The sequence below is a fragment of the Podarcis cretensis genome (assembly GCF_951804945.1).
Source record: "Podarcis cretensis genome assembly, chromosome: 13".
NCBI lineage: Eukaryota > Metazoa > Chordata > Lepidosauria > Squamata > Lacertidae > Podarcis > Podarcis cretensis.
The window spans coordinates 47387750-47410064 of NC_137182.1; the positions used below are offsets into that span (position 1 = coordinate 47387750).

Here is a 22315-nt window from a genome sequence, read left to right on the forward strand (position 1 = left end):
GGAAGGGCAAATGAGAGGTGAACCATGTTCACAATGGATGAGTGAGAGGGGGGCTACAGGAGGTGTGTGAAGGCTTGAGAACGAAAACAGGAAAGAAGGAAAGGTGGAACAGAGAGAGAAAAAAATAAGTGGAAGAACAGAAAGATTAGTCATGGAATGATGGCGATTTCTTCCAGGCAGAGCAACCTTTGGAGATATTTCACAGCCCCCAGAAGTCTCCGTCCCCCTAGGAGGAACAGCGCAGATCTCCTGTAACCACGGAATCTCTTCTTACAATGGGCTCTTTTGGTACAAACAGAGTCAGGACAAGGCTCCTCACTCAATCATCAATGGCTTATATACGAAGGAACAAGAACGTTGGGTGATGGACATTGACAGAACCAGCACCTCTACAAACCTCTCCATCAGCGAGGTGGAGATGGGAGATGCTGGCGTCTACTACTGTGCAGTGATAGACACAGTGTTGAGAAACACAAGGGAAGCTGAACAGAAACTTGCAGAGGGAGGGGCTCTTCAGTCCTCTTCTCTGAGCTGGGGTGAATGCCATTTTGCCTGATACACACATTTTTGTAAAGCAATTCCCCCCAATATAATGATGTCTTTCTAAGTCACAGAATCATAGAACTAGATTTGGACAGGACCCTCCAAGGATCACCCACTTCACCCCACTGCAATGCAGGAATCACAGCTAAATAATCCTTAAGAGATGGCCATCCAACTTCTGCTTGAAAACCTCCAGGGAAGGAGAGTCCACCACCTTCCAAGGCAATGTTGTTTGCATTAAGATGCGTCTGTTTACACACTTTACCCCAATACATGCATTTTTGTACATGTTACACGGTTGGAGACATCCATTTCAAAACTCAGTGAAACGTGAATTTTGGAGGGTGGCTGTCTTTTGGTTCACTTGGCAAGGTGTGCCTTGAAAGCTGAGGTGAATCAAATTCCTAATTAGAGGTGAGGTTCATAATGGAGTTTTCTGAAGCCCACTTAAGGGGCAATCCAAAGCTTTTTCAGCTGAGTCACATGACCTGGCAATACGGACCTATGAACAGGTTTAGGATCTGCCCTAATTCCTCCCTATCTGGTCCAGTATGGTTTCAAACTGGATGGGGACCATGTGTTGAGATTCCTGCATTTCAGAGGGTTGGACTAGATAACATTGCGGGTTCATTACAACTCTAGAGTTCTATAATTAAAAACAACTGATCCAACCATTTAAAATTAACAGGGAAAGAGATTGAAACACATCAACATCTACACATCTGGATAGGGATTGCTCCCGGAATTTATATAAAACAGAACTGAACTTTAATCTCTCCCAACATATAAGCACATATAAAAATATGAATGGAATTATGCAGTCATTAGAATCACAAAAGCAACAACGGTAACATTTACGCTAAAGACCAGGTGCATTTCAATTCACCAGGAGTCTTCCTTGGTGATCAGTGAATATACAAATCACAGTGTTGTCACCAGAAGCAAATCATTTGCGTGAACTATACTGATATGATGAGCTGACATGTCAGGGGTGCCAACTTAAATAAAAAAAGGGTTGAAGCAGGTAAGTCTAATCAATCACATTATTTGGTACACACACCCATCAACTTGGCAGGCAGCCCCATCAATTTAGGCGTGTGTGCACGAAGGGACCTATGTGACATGTAAAAGATGCAATTTATCATAATTCATAATAAAGACATATTTCAGACAAAGCTAAAAACCTTAGTAGGAAAATATATTTATGAAACTCATCAATCATTGTATAGAATTATTGTGTGCATGTCCACATGGTAAGTCTGGAGCACTTTTCTAATGCTCAGTCTGCAAATATAGATGATGTCAAATTCAAACAATCTGAATTTTAAAGTACAGGCTTCTGCTCCTCCTTATTTTATCCCCACAACCACCCTGTGAGGTAGGTTAATCTGACGGAGGCAATGAATGAGCCAAGGGTATCTGCTTGATGAGACTGGATGTATAAACAGACTGACTTCTGGTTTGAATGCAGTTTACTAGGGTTCATGAGGGCTTCAAGTTACAAGAAAGGAGATTCCGACTAAACATTTGGAAAACGTTCTGACGATCAGAGCTGTTCCGCAGTGGAACAGACTCCCATGAGAGGTGGTGGACTTGGAGGTTTTTAAGGAAAGGTTGGGTGGCCATCTGACATGGATGTTCTAACTGAGATTTCTGCATTGCAGAGGGTTGGACTAGATGGCCCTTGGGTCCCTTCCAAGTCTAACATTCTGTGATTCTATGATTTACATAACCGATTTATAGCACCACTGTCAAAGCCATTCACAGATTCTGGCTCCCAACTTAGAAACCTGCTATGGTAGCTTGATGAAATAGATGCTTCACAAATAAGTCTCATCACCTTAAAAAGACACACAAAAAGGACTCTCTTCCTGGAAGAGGGGAGTAGTTGTGGGCGGGAGCCGAGCTCCGCCTCTAGCAGGGGCGTTAGCCCCCTGCTTCCCACTCACCTGGCTGGTGCCCACGCCCACCGGCAGGCACCCAACCAGGTGCCTCCGAGGGGGCGTGTACAGCAGCCTAAATTGCTGCGCCGCCAGCTCCCCCGGCCTCACTCTTCATCGTCCCGTCGTGAGTCACCCACCCTCCACTCCCTTAGAGCTCAGGGTCTCAGTTTTCTTTGGCCTTGCTATGGACCTTAGGTTGGTCGCCCTGGTTGTCCGGGGGGGCCTAGTAGGAATTTTTCCATTTGGCTTTTTGGTTTTTTCACCTACCTCGTAGCAATCGTCACAACCTTCGTGGTATTGGTGGCCATCGCCTGCGCCTTCAGTTTTTGGGTATTCCGTTAAAGGAATCCGGCGGTCGTGTATTCTGTCCGATGCCTGCGTGGCAGGAGGCCATGGCACGACCCTCGGTGACATCAGGGGAGAGTTTATAGTTGGATTAGCATCAACAGGCTCCACCTACTGGTGAATAAACCCCCCTGTTTTAGACTCACCCCTCTCTGAGGGGGTGGAGTCAGCTGACGTAATCCAATGCCTAAACCAATACCTTTTCACTTGCTGTAATCAATAAAGTTGTGGCCTTTTCTTGCCCATTAACCTTAAATCACATGTCCTTGTGTATTCATTCCACTTTGCGAGGATCGGGTCCTCGAACCACAACCATACATTTATTTGAGAGAAGCCATATGTGTGGTCTGAGGGGGACAACCATGGTTTCTTTCTCATTTTTTTAAAAAATTACGGGTCATTTTTGTGCTGAATATTGCTGATGCTATTTGAGAGAGTTCATTTTAAATCCACAACAAACGATGAGAAGACGAAGAGAAGAAGAGTTTGGATTTGATATCCCACTTTATCACTACCCGAAGGAGTCTCATAGCAGCTAACATTCTCCTTTCCCTTCCTCCCCCACAACAAACACTCTGTGAGGTGAGTGGGGCTGAGAGACTTCAGAGAAGTGTGACTGGCCCAAGGTCACCCAGCAGCTGCATGTGGAGGAGCAGAGATGCGAACCCGGTTCCCCAGATTAGGAGACTACCGCTCTTAACCACTACACCACACTGGCACCTTGCATTTTTGTTCTACTTAACACAGTTCCCTTAGCTGCTTTTTTAAAAGAAAGAAATATTATTTTTCACCACTAGAGTGCAACCCAGAGCTTCACACGTCTATTCGCAGATTGACCTAACTTTCAATTTGAATATACGTCAGCATTCAAAAGATGATTGACAGCAATGAGCCAGCATCACAGCAGGGCAGGAAACAGATGAGGCAGACTACAGATGGAGTTTGCCTCACCAGAGAACTTTTAAAATACAAGGAACGAGGGAGAGGACCTCAGCCACTGTTTGGAAGCATCAACAAGAGGGTATCCTGTTCTAAAATGCAATTGTGCTTGACTGTTTTGGTGGCGTTCCTTCTCCTTCCAAAACTAGGTAATATTTCTCTTGGGTGCTGCTGTAGCATTGATTAGATAATCTTCCAAGTTTCTCAGTAACAATACCACCCAGTTCACAATCCTATGGCTGGAGTCCCTCGCTATCCAAAGACGTACATATTTTGACTGTACAAGTCAAGTCTACAAAGAGATATATTGACAGCTGAATGTGATTTAGACATAAGTTACCTTAGCCTGGGCACTGTAAAAGTTTCAAGTTTAAGAATTGAAAACAAAATGTTGTGTTCCTATCCTGTTTCGGAAGGTGAGGATTTGAATAAAAATAATCAATTTTAAAAATCAGAGGAATACTTAGCACTGAATCTAATTTTAGTCCTAATCAGAATGGAGGCTTTGAAAATAACAGATATGACTAACTTAGGTTCATTAATTTTAATAGGTCTTCTCTAACTGAATAAAAGGCTAAGATTTGGGTAATTTTAGAAATCTTAATAGGATGGGTTGAGAGAGAGAGAAACAGCTGGACAGACAGAAATATGAATAATATTAATTTCAGTGGGTCTACTCTGAGTATCACTATCAATGAATACAGCCCAATGTACCTCATTTTTACAGATGTTGGCCTAAGTGACTGTATGTGCCAATTTTTTTCAAAGTGGACTGTTAAAGAAAGATAAGATGTAAACTTACATTATTCTACGTCCCTACAGACCTTAGCTTTGGGATTAGCCTTGGGATGGATCCATTGGTAGAATATGAGGCTCTCTTAATCTCAGGGTTGTGAGATGTATACTGACACAAAAATTGGGGGAAATGACAATATACTCAGAAACCTTAAACTAAAATGAAGAAGAAGAAGATAGTTCAGTTGATGATTCAGAAGGTTATTCTTTCAGAAGGAAGGAAGGAAGGAAGGAAGGAAGGAAGGAAGGAAGGAAAGAAAGAAAGAAAGGTCTAATTTTGTTTCTCAATTTCTGTTTTATAGGTATCTCTCAAACTGATTCAGTGTCTCAGTCACAGAGACAGATGGAATCTCTAGAGGGGCAGGTGGTAACTTTCGATTGTAAATTCGCAAGTGGAGACTCATTCCCAACTCTTTTCTGGTATCGTCAGTATGCCGACAGAAGACTCCAGATCCTCTTGCGTGCTACCAAAGCCGAAAACAATCCAAAGGCTGAAGAGAAGTTTTCTGCCAGTTTGGATATCATAAAGCGTACTGTTCCTCTGACAATTGAAGGAGTCTCTCTCCAGGATGAGGCTGTGTATTACTGCGCTTTGAGTGGCACAGTGTGTCAGCCTTGACTGTGCACTATACAAAAAGAGACACAAGGGTGCTGAGTGGGCACTGAAACAGTTCTGAGGACAAATTCTCAAGCCAAGTCTTACATTTGCTTGCCAAAAATCCAAGTGCATGTTTTCCTAATGTAATTTAAACGCACACAGAGAGAGAATAAAGGACGCTGTTACAGACATTGCTATATTCAGGTCTTTGAAGAGCACCCCAACCATTTGATATGGGATGTTAGAATTGAAATTTCTAGCTTTCAAGTCTCACCAGAAATATTAAGGATTTAGAATCTCGTTAGTCCATCAAAACAAAACAAAACTCCTTTTAAAAACAAAGATTTGGACTTTAAATATAAAAAGTTGAAGTCCATGGGTCAGATCCAGATTTATTCATAGGCCATTGAAATGTAATGATTAAATTAAGCCTTGCTTAAATTAAATTAAAGATGATTTATTCTCAGTATGACTGAGTCTAGACCTAATCATTGCTACATTCGTTTGTAATTTCAATTCAATTTGATAGTTCCATAAATTGTTTGGAGAAAAACAAAAACATAGAAGCTTTCACTGTTGAAACACTTTATTTTGGGGGGAAGCTATATAATCCACTCTTCAGTGAAACCAGTCCTAGAGTGGGATTCAACTTAAAATATGGAATATGTAATATTTATAATAGAATGGAATGGAATGTAAATGTAAAGATAAAAATACAATAAATCACAAAATAAATGTCTGGAAAATCAAACCATAACAACAAAAATTACACCACAGCACCAAAGTGTGGCAAAACTTTCCCTCTGGTGATCTACCCAAATGCTTAATAGGGGAATCCTGTGGCAAGATCCACCAGGATGAACAGTTTAGGATACATCAGATCTCTGGCTCAGTTGACTTATTCATGGCTCAGCTGACATTAAGTCCCCAACCCCGACACAGCCAAAGATACACTGGTGTAATTTGCTCGTCCCAGCTCAGCTGGCAGATGTAAGCCCCCCAAAAGGGGCAGTCTAGTTGTGTAGTGGAAGAACTTCAGATGGATCCCTGGAGCCCATTCTAGTTGGTCACATGACCTGGCAACATACAGTAATTTCAAAGGATAGTTTCCCCTCTGTGGTGTTAAGCAGGGCAGCAGATCTGGTGCACCATATTTTTCGCTCTATAAGACGCACCAGACCACAAGGTGCACCTAGTTTTTGGGGGAGGAAAACAAGAAAAAAAATATTCTGAATCTCAGAAGCCAGAACAGCAAGAGGGATCGCTGCACGGTGAAAGTAGCAATCCCTCTTGCTGTTCTGGTTTCTGGGATAGCTGCGCACCCTACATTCACTCCATAAGACGCACACAAATTTCCCCTTACTTTTTAGGAGGGGAAAAGTGAGTCTTATAGAGCAAAAAATACAGATGCTGTCTTAATTTACAGCAGCTTGCTTTCCTACAGCTTCTTGTGCCTAGGATTGCTGCCTTCATGATTTCAGTTGATCCTCCTCCTCCTCCTTCTTCTTCACACAGCTGAGATCAAACAAGAGGGGGATTATTGCGGGAAAGGACCATGAGCTCAGCTCTGGTATTGAAAGCAAATTCCTGGGCTGAGCGTGTGCTCAGAGACAACCTTCTCCATAGTTCTAAGAGAAGGTTTTCCTATCCGAGTCACTATTGTGAACCTGGCTCCAGCTGTTAGATTTTTGGGTTAAAGGTTGGGAAGCAGACAAGTGGCTCTTATAAGCTTGCAAGACTCTGTTCTAGCCAATTTGTTCATCTTGAAATTGTGGTCTGGATTTCAACCATGAGATGGAGATACTGAGCAAGTTCAGCTTTAAGAGAGAGAGGAAAATACTATAGTTGTAGTCAGCTCCTAACCACATCCTGTGGTCTACCAGACCTCAAGTTTAGGTTCCTTTGAAAAATAAACACTTGCCAAAGAGGAAGGCATGAACTTCATGTCATCAAGTCTGCTCATATTGTGCGGTTCAAGCCTAGAAGTGGATTGAATGGAAATTCCTCTGTGATTCTTCCCTTCTTCATCCCAGAAAAATGTCTCTCCTGTGGACCTGGCCTGTCTTGATCCTGGCAGTCTTAAGTAAGTGAAGGTCAATTCATTACCCACAGCCTAAAAATTGTCTTGACGCCTTTTTTTACTTCCTAGATTCTCTTACAACACAAGACTTTTACATTTATGGCTTCACTTGCTGATTCCGAACTTGCAAACCACGAAATGCTATATTCCAGAGGTAAAAAAATGGACTGTAGCACTTCAGGGTCCTGGCAAGGAAAACAACAACAAAATGTATTCCTGTGATGCTATTATTCCACTGATGGGGTGTTTCTAAGGGGAGCATTCAGAAATATGTTGTCTCAGTTGTCATCAGTTCTACTGCCTCGTTGCTAGTCTAATCTTTTTCTGCTGTGTCTGTAACCAACAGCAAGAGTCAATCGATATTCTAACTCCAAAGATCAACCTTCCACAAAATGATAGCCTTCATGCAGCTGAGACTGATGTGCACTGTTGTTCAAAACATCTGGAGGGCACCAGATGTTTAAAGTTGCTTTGAGTTTTTCCCATGGGCCAAAGTTGGTTAAGGACAAAAATCTGTGCTATTGCTGTGTCTCATTCATGGGGGCACTTCAGAGGTTGCTGGACTACAGCTCCCATCAACCCTCACTGATGACCATGCTGGCTGGGGCTGATGGAAGTTGGAGTACAGCAACATGTGGGGGCCACAGGTTCCCCGTCCTTGTTGTATATGATGCACCAGGAACTAAGATCTCCAGAGCAATTCTGTTCTTGACCATCAGCTCACCCACACATCCATCTATCCATCTCACCTAATCTCTCCTGCCCTTTTCTTCTCTGCAGAAGAGAGTGTTGGACAGTCAGTGGACCAATCAGAAGGCACTGTGTATGTTGCCCAAGGAGAAAGGATCTTTCTCAACTGTTCCTACCAAGGGAGTGTCTACTATCTGTTCTGGTACATTCAGCATCCAGGCCAACCTCTCAAGCTTTTCCTGAGTAGCTATGACCCACGAGCAGATGGGTCTCTTCTTGGCTTCAAAGCTGAGCAGAAGAAAGACAAGAAAGACGAGGGGACCTTCAACATGGAGAAGACTGACAGCCAGCTGAATGACTCTGCTGTCTATTTCTGTGCCGTGAGCGACACAGTGATGTGGGCCAATGGAGAAGCAGAGCAAAAACATGCAGGTGCAAATGAGACAGAATGGAACAGGGACATTCAGAATATAGTCAGAGATCCAGAGCTGCAATCCTTTGCACATTCACCTGAAAGTGAGTTGATTCCAACTAGGCATGCATAGAATCTTGAAGCATAGACCTATTATTGATTTTTACCACCCCCACATTTTTTTGTGCTTTTCGTGAGTAGTCAAAACATTTTACGTTGCAGAAAAACAAAGAACCAAGTGGCGACTTGCCATTATAGATCCACAATGCATGGTTAGATGTTACCTCAGAACATAAAATGGTCCTATCCAAGATCAGCCCAAAGAATGGGAATATTCTTTTTCTAGAAGTGAAGAGGGTTTATCGTAAAGAACATTCACATCTAATTAGTACTAAATAAAATCACATTTAGTGGGAACCTGCAAGACATGAGTTTGTTTTAAAATATGCATCAAATACACCTACCACATAGTAGCACATTTTACTGATTTAGCAGTGCCTCATGAAATACATATCAAATAAGTCAGGGTTTGTTTTTTACCAGGTGTTAAGGTAAAAGTCTGACTTATTTCTCTGCCCCTGGGGCCATGGTCAGTCTGACTGCAACCAACATATATATATAACAAGACTTTTACAAACTGATTCAGCATTGTCATACTCATATATTGATGAAATTCTCCCTTTAAAGCTAATAGTTATTTCTGCTTTCACTCCATCTCCGTATAATGAAAGGGTACAGCATTTGGGGCATTTCAGCTTAGCGGGGAAAGAATGACAGTTTTGGTCAAAAGGGACACTGTGAAGCTGGGAAAGGTTTGGGAAAAGGCAATTTAAGTGATCCAAATGGCTAAAGAAACTCCCATATGAGGAAGTTTTAGAAGAAAAGGCATGCCAATTTTTTTTTAACTGTACCAATGACATCAGCAGCCCTGATATTGGCAGATCAAAGGCTTTTTTCTGGTGGAGAGGGGACACCCAACATTTGGTCTTTGTTTTGGATTGACGTTCTCTCTATTCTTGGAGAAGCCTCTGCATGCAGTGAGCATCATGCACCACAAAGTGGCGCCATCCATTCATTTGCTAAAGATCTCCACACTCTCAGGGCCGGATTTAGGTTTGATGAGACCCTCAGCTACTGAAGGCAATGGGGCCCTTTATATGTCCAGCTGTCCTTTGTCAACAACAAATTGTGGCTGTATTTTGTGCTGAATATATGCTATATGGTAATTTATGGACCTAACAGGTATCTAAAGCCATTTGCTCATAACAAAATATGTATTTTATCAAAGTAATTGTTGAACTGAAATACAATTAAGAAGAAGTATATTAATAGTGAATTTTGGGGGGGCCTCCCAAGAGAGCGGGGCCCTAAGCTATAGCTTGTTTAGCTTATACATAAATCCGGCACTGCACACTCTCATAGCACAGACAGCTGATTCCTGCAGAGTTTCTTCCCTTTGCCAGAAACAGACCCCCTACATCTTCATTTGTTTATTTGCTGTCATTGCCCTGGGTCATTCACGTTTTGTGTACAGTGGCACCTCAGGTTATGAACTTAATTCATTCCGGAGGTCCGTTCTTAACCCAAAACTGTTCTTAACCTGAGGCACGCTTTTGCTAATGGGGGCCTCCCGCTGCTCCTGCGCTGCCGCCATGTGATTTTTTTCCTCATCCTGGGGCAACATTCTCAGGTACTACTTCTGGGTTAGCGGAGTTTGTAACCCGAAGCATTTGTAACCCAAGGTGTTTGTAACCCAAGGTACCACTGGACTCATTTTTATCCGTTCACAAGTATTTTCATAATGCTATATCAAAAAATGGCAGTTAAATGTTAAATTTAAATGTTAAAGTATAAGAGGCCATTAAATCAGAAACTGTAGCTGAAATATACTCGGAGTCCTGCAGTGATTTCATGCTCTTTATTGCAGCTTGTAAAACAGTGATTGATTTCCCCCCACCCACCCCAAACCTCAGGCCTTTATACACATTATTTACACAATGAATCCCGTCTGATTGGCTGATTCTGCTTCCCTCCTGGAGCCTGATTGGTCTTCTCCTGCAGGCCAATCAGTTGTTGCATTCTAGGATCCTACCTGCCTATTGTTCTAGGATCCAAGCTTAGTACATAACGTTGGAAGGGACCCCAAGGGTCATCTAGTCCAACCCCCTGCAATGCAGTAATCACAACTAAAAAAATCCCTGAGCGATCCAAGCTCTGTTTAAAAGCCTCAAAGGAAGGAGAGTCCACCACCTTCTGTGGTAGTCTTTTCTATTGTCAAGCAGCTCTTACAGAACCTCCAAGTGTCCCTATTTTCCAGGGACATCCCTGATTTAGAGAAGCCATCCCAGTTTCTGATTTGATCCCAGAATGTCCCATTTTTCCTTCAGATGGCTCTATTTTCATTGGAGAAATGTTGGAGGCTGTGGAGTTATCTGACCCCCAAGCCATCTGAAGGCAATCCCGTATAGGGAAGGGTTTTTTTTAAATGTTTAATGTTTTCTTATGTTTTTATGTATGTTGAAAGCCATCCAGATATCAGGCAGCAGAGGAAACAACCACCACAGAAGGTTGCCAGGAAGGAATAAGGAAAGGAAAAGACCTTACCACCTGCTTTTTATTCAATATTCACAGAGAGACACTTGGAATGCATCCTCTTGGAATAATGGCATTGTCCTGTGTAACTCTCCACCCCCTTTTCCTCCCACTTCCTCATTCATCATCATCTCCTATATGGGTGGTGCTGAAGGACCTTTGCTTCTGAGCTCTTTGCTCTCCTACTTTCAAGGCTCGCCAGGTTCTGGGAGAGGGGGAGTCTGGAATGCTTTCTAAATACATTGTGTATGTCAGCTGTTGCCCTCCTGGTATTTCCTCGTCCCTGTCCTTCTCCTCTCCCATTTTTTCCCAGCTTTCCCCCTCATCTGCCTCTGAGCTGTGACCTCCCTCAAACCCCTGTTGCAATTCTGAACTGTCTTCTTCTCTGGAAAAGTCAGGCTGAGGAGGTGGTCTCCACCATTCCTCTTCTGCCCAGTCCCTGATGCCAGAATGGCTGGGGCAACCCAGTAAGACATGGGGTATAAATTGTAAAATTCTCATTATGGAATGGGACTTCCCCATTTTCATCGGAGAAAGGTTGGAAGGTATGCTTTTACCATCAGAAAATGCTTCCAAATGTTTGGTCAGAATCTCCTTTCTTCACAAGTGGAAGAAAGTTGAAGAGCATTCCTACAGTGTTAATTGGATGGATGGGAACAGGGTCTTCTAACCATGCCACCGAGTTGACCCAGGAGATCACTATGGACCACATTCACGCTAATGTGAACCTGGCTCCAGCTGGTAGATCTTTGGCGTTGTATGAATGGGTTGGGGGAAGCACCCAAGGGCCTGCCATAACCCAGCCCAACCCTGTTCTAGCTAAATGCAGTGCTTGATCTCAAAGTTGTGAAGTGGATTTCAAGCACAGGGTGGAGATACGGAGGAGTTTAACATTTTTAAAAAACCAACTCATTGTAGCCAGCTCCTAACCACATCCTGTGGCCTACCAGCCCTCATCTTTTGGTTGCTTTGAAAAATAAACTACTAACCAAAGAGGAAGGCATGAACATCCCCTCATGTCTGTTCAGGTAGTGCAGTTCAAGCCTAGAATCGGAGTGAAACCTATTGCTCTGTGATTCTGCACTTCTTCATCCCTGAAAAATGATCCTCCTGTGGACCGGGCCTGTCTTGATCCTGGCAGTCTTAAGTAAGTGAAAGTTGATTCTCTTCTTGCAACCTTAAATTGCCTCGAACTTTTATCATTTGCTTCATAAATTCTCCTGCAACTCAAGGAAGCCCAACTTTCATGTTTAATATTCTTATGACTTCACTTGCTGATTCTGACCTTGCACACAAGGAAGTGGTATAGTCCAGAGGTAAAAGAATGGACTGTACCACTTCAAGGTCCTGGCAAGGAAACTAACAATAACAAATGCATCCCTGCTGTGCTAGGTTTCCGTTGCCAGGGTGTTCTTAAGAGTATTTTAAAAATGTATCCTCTATGTTGCAATCCGTTCTCCCACTTCATAGCTATTCTAAGCTTGTTCTGCCGCATCTGTAACCTGAGTCAATCAATATTCTTACTTATGAGTCAGTCATAAGTTATATTTGCCTTTCAGATGCAAGAAAGCCAGCAAGAACAGAAATAAATACATTTAGCTGTGCAATGCTATGAATATTTAACTTAAAAGCCATTGCAGTGAGTCTGACCCCTTAGGAGGCATGGGTTGGGTTCTAGCTATGAGTAAGTTAAAATGTTCTTTCAATGCAGCATGTGATATTGCTATGTTTCCTGGATAGGGAAATTGTAGAACTCCAAATATTGCTGGACTACAGCTCCCACCAGCCCTGGCTGTTGACCTTCCTGGCTGGGGATGATGGGAGTTGGAGTCCAGAAACATATTGTGGGGGGCCTCAGGTTTCCCATTCTTGTCGTATGCGATTCACCAGGAGCTAAAAGCCCCAGAGCAATTCTGCAGTTGACCCATCTTGCCTAATCTCTCCTGCCCTTTTATCCTCTGCAGAAGGGAGTGTTGGACAGTCAGTGGACCAAACAGAAGGCATCGTGCATGTCACCCAAGGAGAGGGTATCTCGCTCAACTGTTCCTACAAAGGGACTCCCTATGCTCTATTCTGGTACATTCAGCATCCAGGCCAACCTCCCAAGCTTTTCCTGAGTAGCTATGACCCTCAAGCAGATGGGGCTCTTCTTGGCTTCAAAGCCGAGCACAAGACAGACAAGACTTACAGCATGGAGAAACCTGCCAGCACACTGACGGACTCTGCTATGTATTTCTGTGCTGTGAGTGACACAGTGATGTGGGCCAATGGAGAAGCAGAGCAAAAACATGCAGATGCAAATGAGACAGAATGGAACAGGGACATTCAGAACAGAACAGAGTTAGAAACCCAGAGCAGTAGTCCTTTGAACATTTACTGGAAAGAGAGTTGATTCCAATGAAACATTCCTAGGATCTTCCAGCATAGATTTATGACTGATCTTTTCTTCGCCTTCCATCTTTTGTTATGCTTTTTTCAGTAATAAAAACTTTTTACAGTGCCACAAAACAAAGAACTTTCTATTATAAATCCATAATGCATGGTTAGATGTTGGTCAGAACAATTAAAGGTTCAATTCAAGAGCAGCCCAGGGAATGGGAATATTATTTTACATTTTACAGAATCGAAGAGGGTTGATAGTAATGGGCATTCTTCTTCTTCTTCTTCTTCTTCTTCTTCTTCTTCTTCTTCTTCTTCTTCTTCTTCTCCTCCCCCCCCCCCAATCTGACTGAGTTTCCCCAGCCACTCTGGCGGCTTATAACCTATCTAAAAACATCAGTCCTTTTAAACTTTCCGATACACAACTGCCATCAGATGTCTTCTAAAAGTTGTGTAATTCTTTATCTTCTTGACATCTGATGGGAGGGTGTTCAACAGGGAGGGCACCACTGTTGAGAAGGCCCTCTGCCTAGTTCCTTGTAACTTTGCTTCTCGCAGTGAGGGAACCGCCAGAAGGCCCTCGGAGCTGGACCTCAGTGTCCAGGCAGAACAATGGGCGTGGAGATGCTCCTTTAGGTATACTGGGTCAAGGCCATTTAGGGCTTTAAAGGCCAACACCAACACTTTGAATTGTGCTCAGAAACATACTGGGAGCCAAATAAAATCACATTTGGTGGGAAACCATGAGTCCTGAGTTTGTTTTTATATGTGCACCATATATATCCACCTTACAAATGACACCAGTAGTCCTGACATTGGCATATGACAGGCTTCCCAAAACCCAGGCTTCTGGTGGAGAAGGGACATCAAACACTGGGTCCTCCTTTTGGGTTTAAGTTCTCTCAGCTCTTGGAGAAGCTCCTGCATGCAGTGAGCAGCAGCCACCACAAGGTGGAGCCATCTGTTCTACAGACAGCTGGTTCCTGTAGAGCAGGCTTCCTCAACCTCGGCCCTCCAGATGTTTTTGGCCTACAACTCCTATGATCCCTATCTAGCAGGACCAGTGGTCAGGGATGATGGGAATTGTAGTCTCAAAACATCTGGAGGGCCGAGGTTGAGGAAGCCTGCTGTAGAGTTTCTCCTCTTGCTACGTAAAAGCAGACCCCCTACATCCCCACTCCTTTATTGACATTCATTTCCCCGGGCCATTCGTGGTTTATGTGCTCATTTTCATTCTAGCACAAATATTTTCACAATGCTATCTCAAAAAAATGGCAGTGCGATGTTTAAATTTTAGAGGCCCTTGAGTAACAGAATTGTAAAGTTGGAAGCAGTGGCGTAGCGTGGGTTGTCAGCAACCAGGGCAAGGCAAGTAATTTGCGCCCCCTAACCCTAACCCCCAGATGTTGCGCCCGGTGCGGCCGGGCCCCCTGCACCCCCCACGCTACGCCACTGGTTGGAAGGAACCCCAAGAGTTCTCTAGTCTGACCCTCTGCAATGCAGAAATCAAAGCTAAAAAAAATCCCTGACAGATCCAAGCTCTGCTTTAAAACCTCCAATGAAAGAGCGTCCAAATCTAATTTTGCCCCTTTCTAAAATTTATTCATTGGCAGTGGTGGAGCTTAATGCTCTCACACCGGGGGGGGGGGCAGAGAGTAGGCAGGGGCGGGGCTGACATGCGTCCTGGGGGCATGAAGCACCGTCCACAGGGGCGTGGCGCGTGTCCTGGGGCGTGGCGCCCAGTGCAGGCAGGGGGCAGCCATGATGACACCCCACTGGGATCGCGCTACCGGGGGCGGTGCGCTCCCCCCTCACTCCTCTTCCTCCGCCAGTGTTCATTGGTGTGTGTTTTTCTGTTTGCACATCTACCAAAGAAAAAAATAAAATAAAATAGGGATTTTAGGGTTTTTTCCAGGATGGTGGGGGCTGTGTGTGCTGTTGTGTTGTGTCAGTGTTGTGGTGGTGGAAATGCTCTGCAGGGTGGGGGGACAGAAACGGGAGGTTGAAGATGGTCAGTTGGATGAGAGTGGGACATGTCCCCATTTTCATCAGAGGAATGTTGGAGGGTATGGAATCGGGAGAGCAGCATCAGAAGGGCAGCATGCTCGTGATTCTTCCATTTTTCTTTGCAGCCCTGGCTTTAATTGAATCTGGGGATGCATTAGGAAATTCTTGAATTTAAGGCAGGACTGCAAAGATTCCTCCCCAAAGCAAGGCTTGCCGTTGACATTTGATTTAATAAAAAAATAAGCATTATTATAAATAAAATATCACATCATTTGTGTTGCACCAATGTCTGGGAAATAATAAAAAATGGCCACTCACCCAGTCCAGACGTGGGTGTTGGTTGTGACCTGGCACAAGGCTTTCCCGTCCTCCCACAGCCACACCATCTTCCCCGACCGTTACTCCACTCCCTTGCCCATTGTGGTGCCTGGTGAGTTCCCGCCAAACCCAGATTCAAATTTCTGGCCTATCTGTGATGACTGGGGGGGGACGGGGACTGGAGTGCACCCTGCCTGAGGAGGCTTCACTTTGGTCCACTCCCAGAGATTGAAAACAATAACAAGGTGGGTGCCAGGTGTGTCTCCCTTGGTAGACCATTCCAGAAATGAAGCGGTGGTGGCAGGGTACTTTAGAGAAGGACGGTTCTCTCATCCCCACCTTCCAGTCCTCTCTTGGACGTGGCACACAGAGGAAGACTTCAGGGGGTGATCTAAGGATGACACAGTTACCCATAAGAGGTAGAAACTTCAAGAGACACCGAGGTGTGGAGTGGAACAGCCAGCCCTCTAGGAAGCGTGCTATGATGCCATCACCACCAGGGAGCAGAATATCATTCTTCAGGTCTCAGTTGTCTGTCACCTGTTCTGTGTTGGTTGTTTGGTGGCAGGGATCAGTATGTCCTTGCCTCCCCATCTCCCTTCTGTTCTCGTATGGTAAGCTGCAGGGAGAGAAATAGCGTCTTATAAAAAAGCAAGAATGTGCATCATCTTGGCCTCATTCATCGTGATGCTTTCTTCATTAGGTGAGTAGATTTCTTCCCCTTTTGTCTTCAACTTCCCATTGTCTCCCATTTCGTTGGGACTTTAATCCATGGCAAATGTGAATGCTCTGGCAGTTGGTCTGTGTAGTTTGTTGCTATCAGAACCCATAAACTAGACCAGGCAGACATTATCATACCACATATATCAACACTACAGAGCAAGTTGTGCATGTGCATTCATGTGTATGCCCCTCCTGACAGGATCAGTTCCAAGGGTGATATCTGCTAACCCTATGAGTTATGTCTAAGGAGACCTAAATGGTACAAACCTCTGCACTCTTTACCTGGGAGTAAGTGGGACTGACATATGATGGACAAACCATACCTGACCTTTTCCTTGAATTGTGAAAATGTACCGTATTTTTTGCTCTATAAGACTCACTTTTTCCCTCCTAAAAAGTAAGGGGAAATGTGTGTGCGTCTTATGGAGTAAATGCAGGCTGCACAGCTATCCCAGAAGCCAGAACAGCAAGAGGGATTGCTGCTTTCACTGCACAGCGATCCCTCTTGCTGTTCTGGCTTCTGAGATTCAGAATATTTTTTTTCTTGTTTTCCTCCTCCAAAAACTAGGTCGTCTTGTGGTCTGGTGCATCTTATAGAGCGAAAAATACAGTATCTTGCCTGCCTGGGTGCAGGATGAAGATATCTGTGTGCTCTGCCTCTTTCATCCCAACCCTGCCATTTACAGGCACATGACTCCTAGAAAGTTTCCCAGAAGGATATATGGCCCTTGGGCAGATAAAGGTTCCCCAAATATTCTTGGGATGATTCTGAGCTGGATGGCCTAATGGACTTGATCTAAGGCAACTTCATAAGCGATGGCAAGTCTATTATTTGAAATACTGTGGGAGGTATGTAGTAATCTCAAACTATGAGTGTCCAGCAGTTTCATGTATGCTGTGTTGACTTTCTCCTGTCTGTTTGGCCTCCCAGGGATCCTTCGGTGCCAAGGCGAGATCATCCAAGATCCTCTCGTGGAAGGGTCAGAAGGACAAAGAGTGAAGCTCCCTTGCAAGCACCCTCAGATTTCAACAGAAACAATCTTTTGGTACCGGCAGCGCTCTAATGAGGCTCCTCATTCCATAGTATCTGGATACAAAAATAGTGTGTCAAGTGAAATTCTAGATGGAGCCATGATAATCACCAGTGATCGAAAGGCCAATGAATTCTCCTTCAACAGAGTTACTCTCGAAGATTCTGGCGTGTACTACTGTGCTCTGAGTGACACAGTGCTACATCCTACTGCCTCTCTTGTACAAAAAAACCCAGCAGACTTTCTTCCTGCCCTTGACGAAAGAAGGTACACAGAACAGCAGTAAGCAGGAACTCACTTTTGGTGATAAGTACCTGCGAACCTAGCAGTTCAAAAGAACGTCAAAGTGCAAGTAGATAAAAAGGTACCGCTCCAGCAGGAAGGTAAACGACGTTTCCGTGCACTGCTCTGGTTCGCCAGAAGTAGCTTAGTCATGCTGGCCACATGACCTGGAAGCTCCCTTCGCCAGTAAAGCGAGATGAGCGTCGCAATCCCAGAGTCAGTCACGACTGGACCTAATGGTCAGGGATCCCTTTACCTTTACCTTACTTGTACAACTGTACTGCTAGGAGTTCGAATGCACACCAGTGCATGTAGACAAATAGGTACCACTATTTATTTCCTCCAGCTTGGAAAATAAATAAAAAGTTAAAGAGAAAAAGAAACAAGATTCAACAGATCTAAATTTGACATTCTGGCATAAGAATGTGTGGAAGATTGTCATGGCACATGTGTGGTATTGCATGTCAAATAACACAAATAAAGCGTGTAGACTGGGCTAGGGCTGCCAAACTTGGTGGAAATATTGAAAATCAGGGAAAAAATGTCCAGGAAAACCCAGGCATATGGCAGCCCATATTGGAATTGTTGATTTTATGGTGATCCCCCCCCCCCCAACAAAAAAGCTTTAAAATGTGCAACTCAACAACTTTTGTGTCCGGATTTTCGCTTTTTGAAATATGGCAAACCTAGACTGTGTGAATGAGCATGAAATGTGATTCAGCTCACATTTAAAGGGCACTTATCTAATTTGCACTTCCCAAAACAAGAAACAAAACCAAAAAATAGCTGTCCTTCAAAATCACACTCCTTTGAATCTTACAATGCTGTGCTCCAGCCAAGTTGTGTAAAGTGTGCATAGAAATGTTTGTGGGTGGGTGTGTAGCATGTTATTTTAGTACTGAAGATCACACACACACACACACACCATGCCAGAAAGGTATAGAGAAATGAATATATTAATAGACCTTTGACAATAAAATGCTAATGAACATAAAATTGGGGAAATGAGAGAAACCAAACTGGGGAGATTTACCTATCTGAGAGCTTATCTACACTTACGTATCCTATATGCTTTCCAGGTCATGCTCTGTTTTTGTGCCCTCTTCTTGTGCCTATCTGAAGCTTTCCCTGTGAAAAGCCACTCCTTAAAGCTGAATTGCAGCAAACAGCATTCCGTGGAAAACCCAAAATGCCACTGGTTGCGCTTCGGAGCAGGTTTTCATGGGGAAAGCTTCATGAAAAAGAAAAACAGCACTCAAACGATGAAATTTAAAATGCATGCAGTGGTACCTCGGGTTACAAACTCCACTAACCCAGAGGTAGTTGCTCTGGGTTGCGAAATTTGACCCAGGATGACAACGGAAATTGTGCACCAGTGGCGCGGCGGCAGCGGGAGGCCCCATTAGCGAAAGCGCACCTCGGGTTAAGAACGGTTTCGGCTAAAGAACGGACATCTGGAACGAATTAAATTTGTAACCTGAGATACCACTGTACCTGTGCCTGGAAAGCACAGGACAAAAGCTAGGTGTGGATAAGCCCTCGCAGTACCAGACCTTGACCACAAGGGAGCAGAGTTTTACACATCTTGATCCATCACTTCAGTTCTCAGTCTGTCAACCAACCTCCTTCTCAGACGTTCTCTGTTTGTTCTTCAGCCACAGTGAAGGTTAGATCCTTGCCTCATCACCTCCCTTTTGCTCTTGTCTGGTAAACCAGAGAGATTTTTAAACCATCAATAATGCCCATCACCTTGGCCTCATTCATCGTGATGGTTTCTTCATTAGGTGAGTGGATTTCTCTCCTTTTCTCTTGGTCTCCCATTTCTGTGATTTTAAATATGTGCTGCCCAATATGATGTCAGAGGATGACTGCAAATCCAGCAGTTTCATGTATGCTTTCTCCTGTCTGTTTGGCCTCCCAGGGATCCTTCAGTGTCAAGGCAAGATCACCCAAGATCCTCTTGTGGAAGGGTCAGAAGGACAAAAAGTGAATCTCCGTTGCAAGCACCCTGAGATTTCAAATGATAACATCTTTTGGTACCGGCAGCGCCCTAATGAGGCTCCTCATTCCATAGTATCTGGATACAAAAATACTGTGTCAAGTAAAATTCTAGATGGAGCCATGATAATCACCAGTGATCGAAAGGCCAATGAATTCTCCTTCAACAGAGTTACTCTTGAAGATTCTGGCGTGTACTACTGTGCTCTGGGTGACACAGTGCTGCATCCTTCTGCCTCTCTTGTACAAAAAACCCAGCCGCCTTTCTTCCTGCCCCTGACAAAAAAAAAGGTACATAGAACAGCAGTAAGCAGAAACAATTTAGGGGATAAATAACTGAACAACTGTACTGCTAGCAGTTCAAAAAGACACCAGTGGAAGTAGATAAATAGGTACCACTGTGGCAGAAAGCTAAACAACATTTCTGTGAGCTCTGGTTTCCCTCATGGTTTCCCGTTTCACTAGAAGCGTTTTAGTCATGCTGGCCACATGACCAGAAAGCTGTCTGTGGACAAACGCTGGCTCCCTCAGCCTGAAAGCGAGATGAGTGCCACACCCCATAATCACTTTTGACTGGACTTAACAGTCCAGGGGTCCTTCACCTTTTGCCCCTTTTTACTGCTTAAGCACCCGTTGTTTCTTTTTCAAGAGATGAGGATGGGGCCTAGGTGCCACACACATGACCTTCTAGGCACCCCATGAGGTTTAGGTTCCTCCAGCTTGGAAAATAAATAAAAATTAAAGGCAAAAAGGAACAAGATTCTAGCAGTCATTCTGGCATAAGAATGTGTGGAAGATTGCCACGGGACATGTGTAGTATTGCATGTCAAATAGCATGAATAAAGTGTCTAGACTAGGCTAGGGCTAGGGCTGCCATGGGACGCGGGTGGCGCTGTGGGTAAAAGCCTCAGCGCCTAGGGCTTGCCGATTGAAAGGTCGGCGGTTCGAATCCCCGCGGCGGGGTGCGCTCCCGCTGCTCGGTCCCAGCGCCTGCCAACCTAGCAGTTCGAAAGCACCCCCGGGTGCAAGTAGATAAATAGGGACCACTTACTGGTGGGAAGGTAAACGGCGTTTCCGTGTGCTGCGCTGGCTCGCCAGATGCAGCTTTGTCACGCTGGCCACGTGACCCGGAAGTGTCTCCGGACAGCGCTGGCCCCTGGCCTCTTGAGTGATGGGCGCACAACCCCAGAGTCTGTCAAGACTGGCCCGTACGGGCAGGGGTACCTTTACCTTTACCTTAGGGCTGCCATACATCTGAAATTCTGTAAAAAATTGAAAATCAGAAAAAAAATGTCCAAGAAAACTCAAGCATATTGCAGCCCAAATCAGAAGTGTTGATTTTCTGGTGATCTCCCCCTACCCACACAAAGCTAAAAATAATAATCCTCAACTCAACAATTCCCTGTCCGGATTTTTGCTTTTTGAAACATGGCAACCACTATACAGTGTGAGTGAGCATGAAATGTGATTTAATTCACATTTAAAGGGGACCTACCTAATTTGTAATTCCTCAAACAATAAACAATAAACAACAAAGCATCGTTTCTGAGCACTCTCTCTCTCCCCCCCCATCTGAAGCTTTCCCTGTGAAAAGCCACTCTTTAAAGTTGAATTGGAGCAAACAGCATTCCGTGGAAAACCCAAAATGCCACTGGTTGCACTTCGGAGCAGGTTTTCATGGGGAAAGCTTCATGAAAAAGAGAAACAGCACTCAGACAGTGAAATTTAAAATACATACCTGTGCCTGGTGTGTGGATAAGCCATCACAGTACCAGCCTTTGGCCACAAGGGAGCAGAGTTTTACTCATATTGATCCCTCACTTCAGTTCTCAGTCTGTCTACCAGCCTCCTTCTCAGACGTTCTCTGTTTGTTCTTCAGCCACAGTGAAGGTTAGATCCTTGCCTCATCATCTCCCTCTTGCTCTTGTCTGGTAAACCAGAGATTTTTAAACCATCAATAATGCCCATCACTTTGGCCTCATTCATCGTGATGCTTTCTTCATTAGGTGAGCTGATTTCTCTCCTTTTCTCTTTGTCTCCCATTTCTGTAATTTTAAATATGTACTGCCCGATATGATGTCAGAGGATGACTGCAAACCCAGCAGTTCCATGTATGCTGTGTTGACTTTCTCGTTTCTGTTTGGCCTCCCAGGGATCCTTCGGTGCCAAGGCAAGATCACCCAAGATCCTCTTGTGGAAGGGTCAGAAGGACAAAAAGTGAAGCTCCCTTGCAAGCACCCTCAGATTTCAAATGATAACATCTTTTGGTACCGGCAGCGCCCTAATGAGGCTCCTCATTCCATAGTATCTGGATACAAAAATACTGTGTCAAGTAAAATTCTAGATGGAGCCTTGATAATCACCAGTGATCGAAAGGCCAATGAATTCTCCTTCAACAGAGTTACTCTCGAAGATTCTGGTGTGTACTACTGTGCTCTGGGTGACACAGTGCTACATCCTACTGCCTCACTTGTACAAAAAAACCAGTAGACTTTCTTCCTGCCCCTGACGAAAGAAGGTACATAGAACAGCAGTAAGCAGGGACACACTTTAGGTGATAAGTACTTGTAAAACTGTACTGCTAGCAGTTTGAAAGGACACCAGTGGGAGTAGATAAATAGGTACGGCTGTGATGGGAAG

At 44.3% G+C, this 22315-nt stretch overlaps 1 gene segment (V, D, J or C); it reads left to right on the plus strand.

Annotated features, from left to right (window-relative positions):
- Nucleotides 1–3648: 3648 nt before the first annotated feature.
- The window catches only part of LOC307202011 (T cell receptor alpha chain MC.7.G5-like), a 139793-nt gene continuing 121126 nt past the window's right edge, over nt 3649–22315 (plus strand). The window contains exons 1-2 of the C gene segment in view: nt 3649–3919; nt 4868–5171.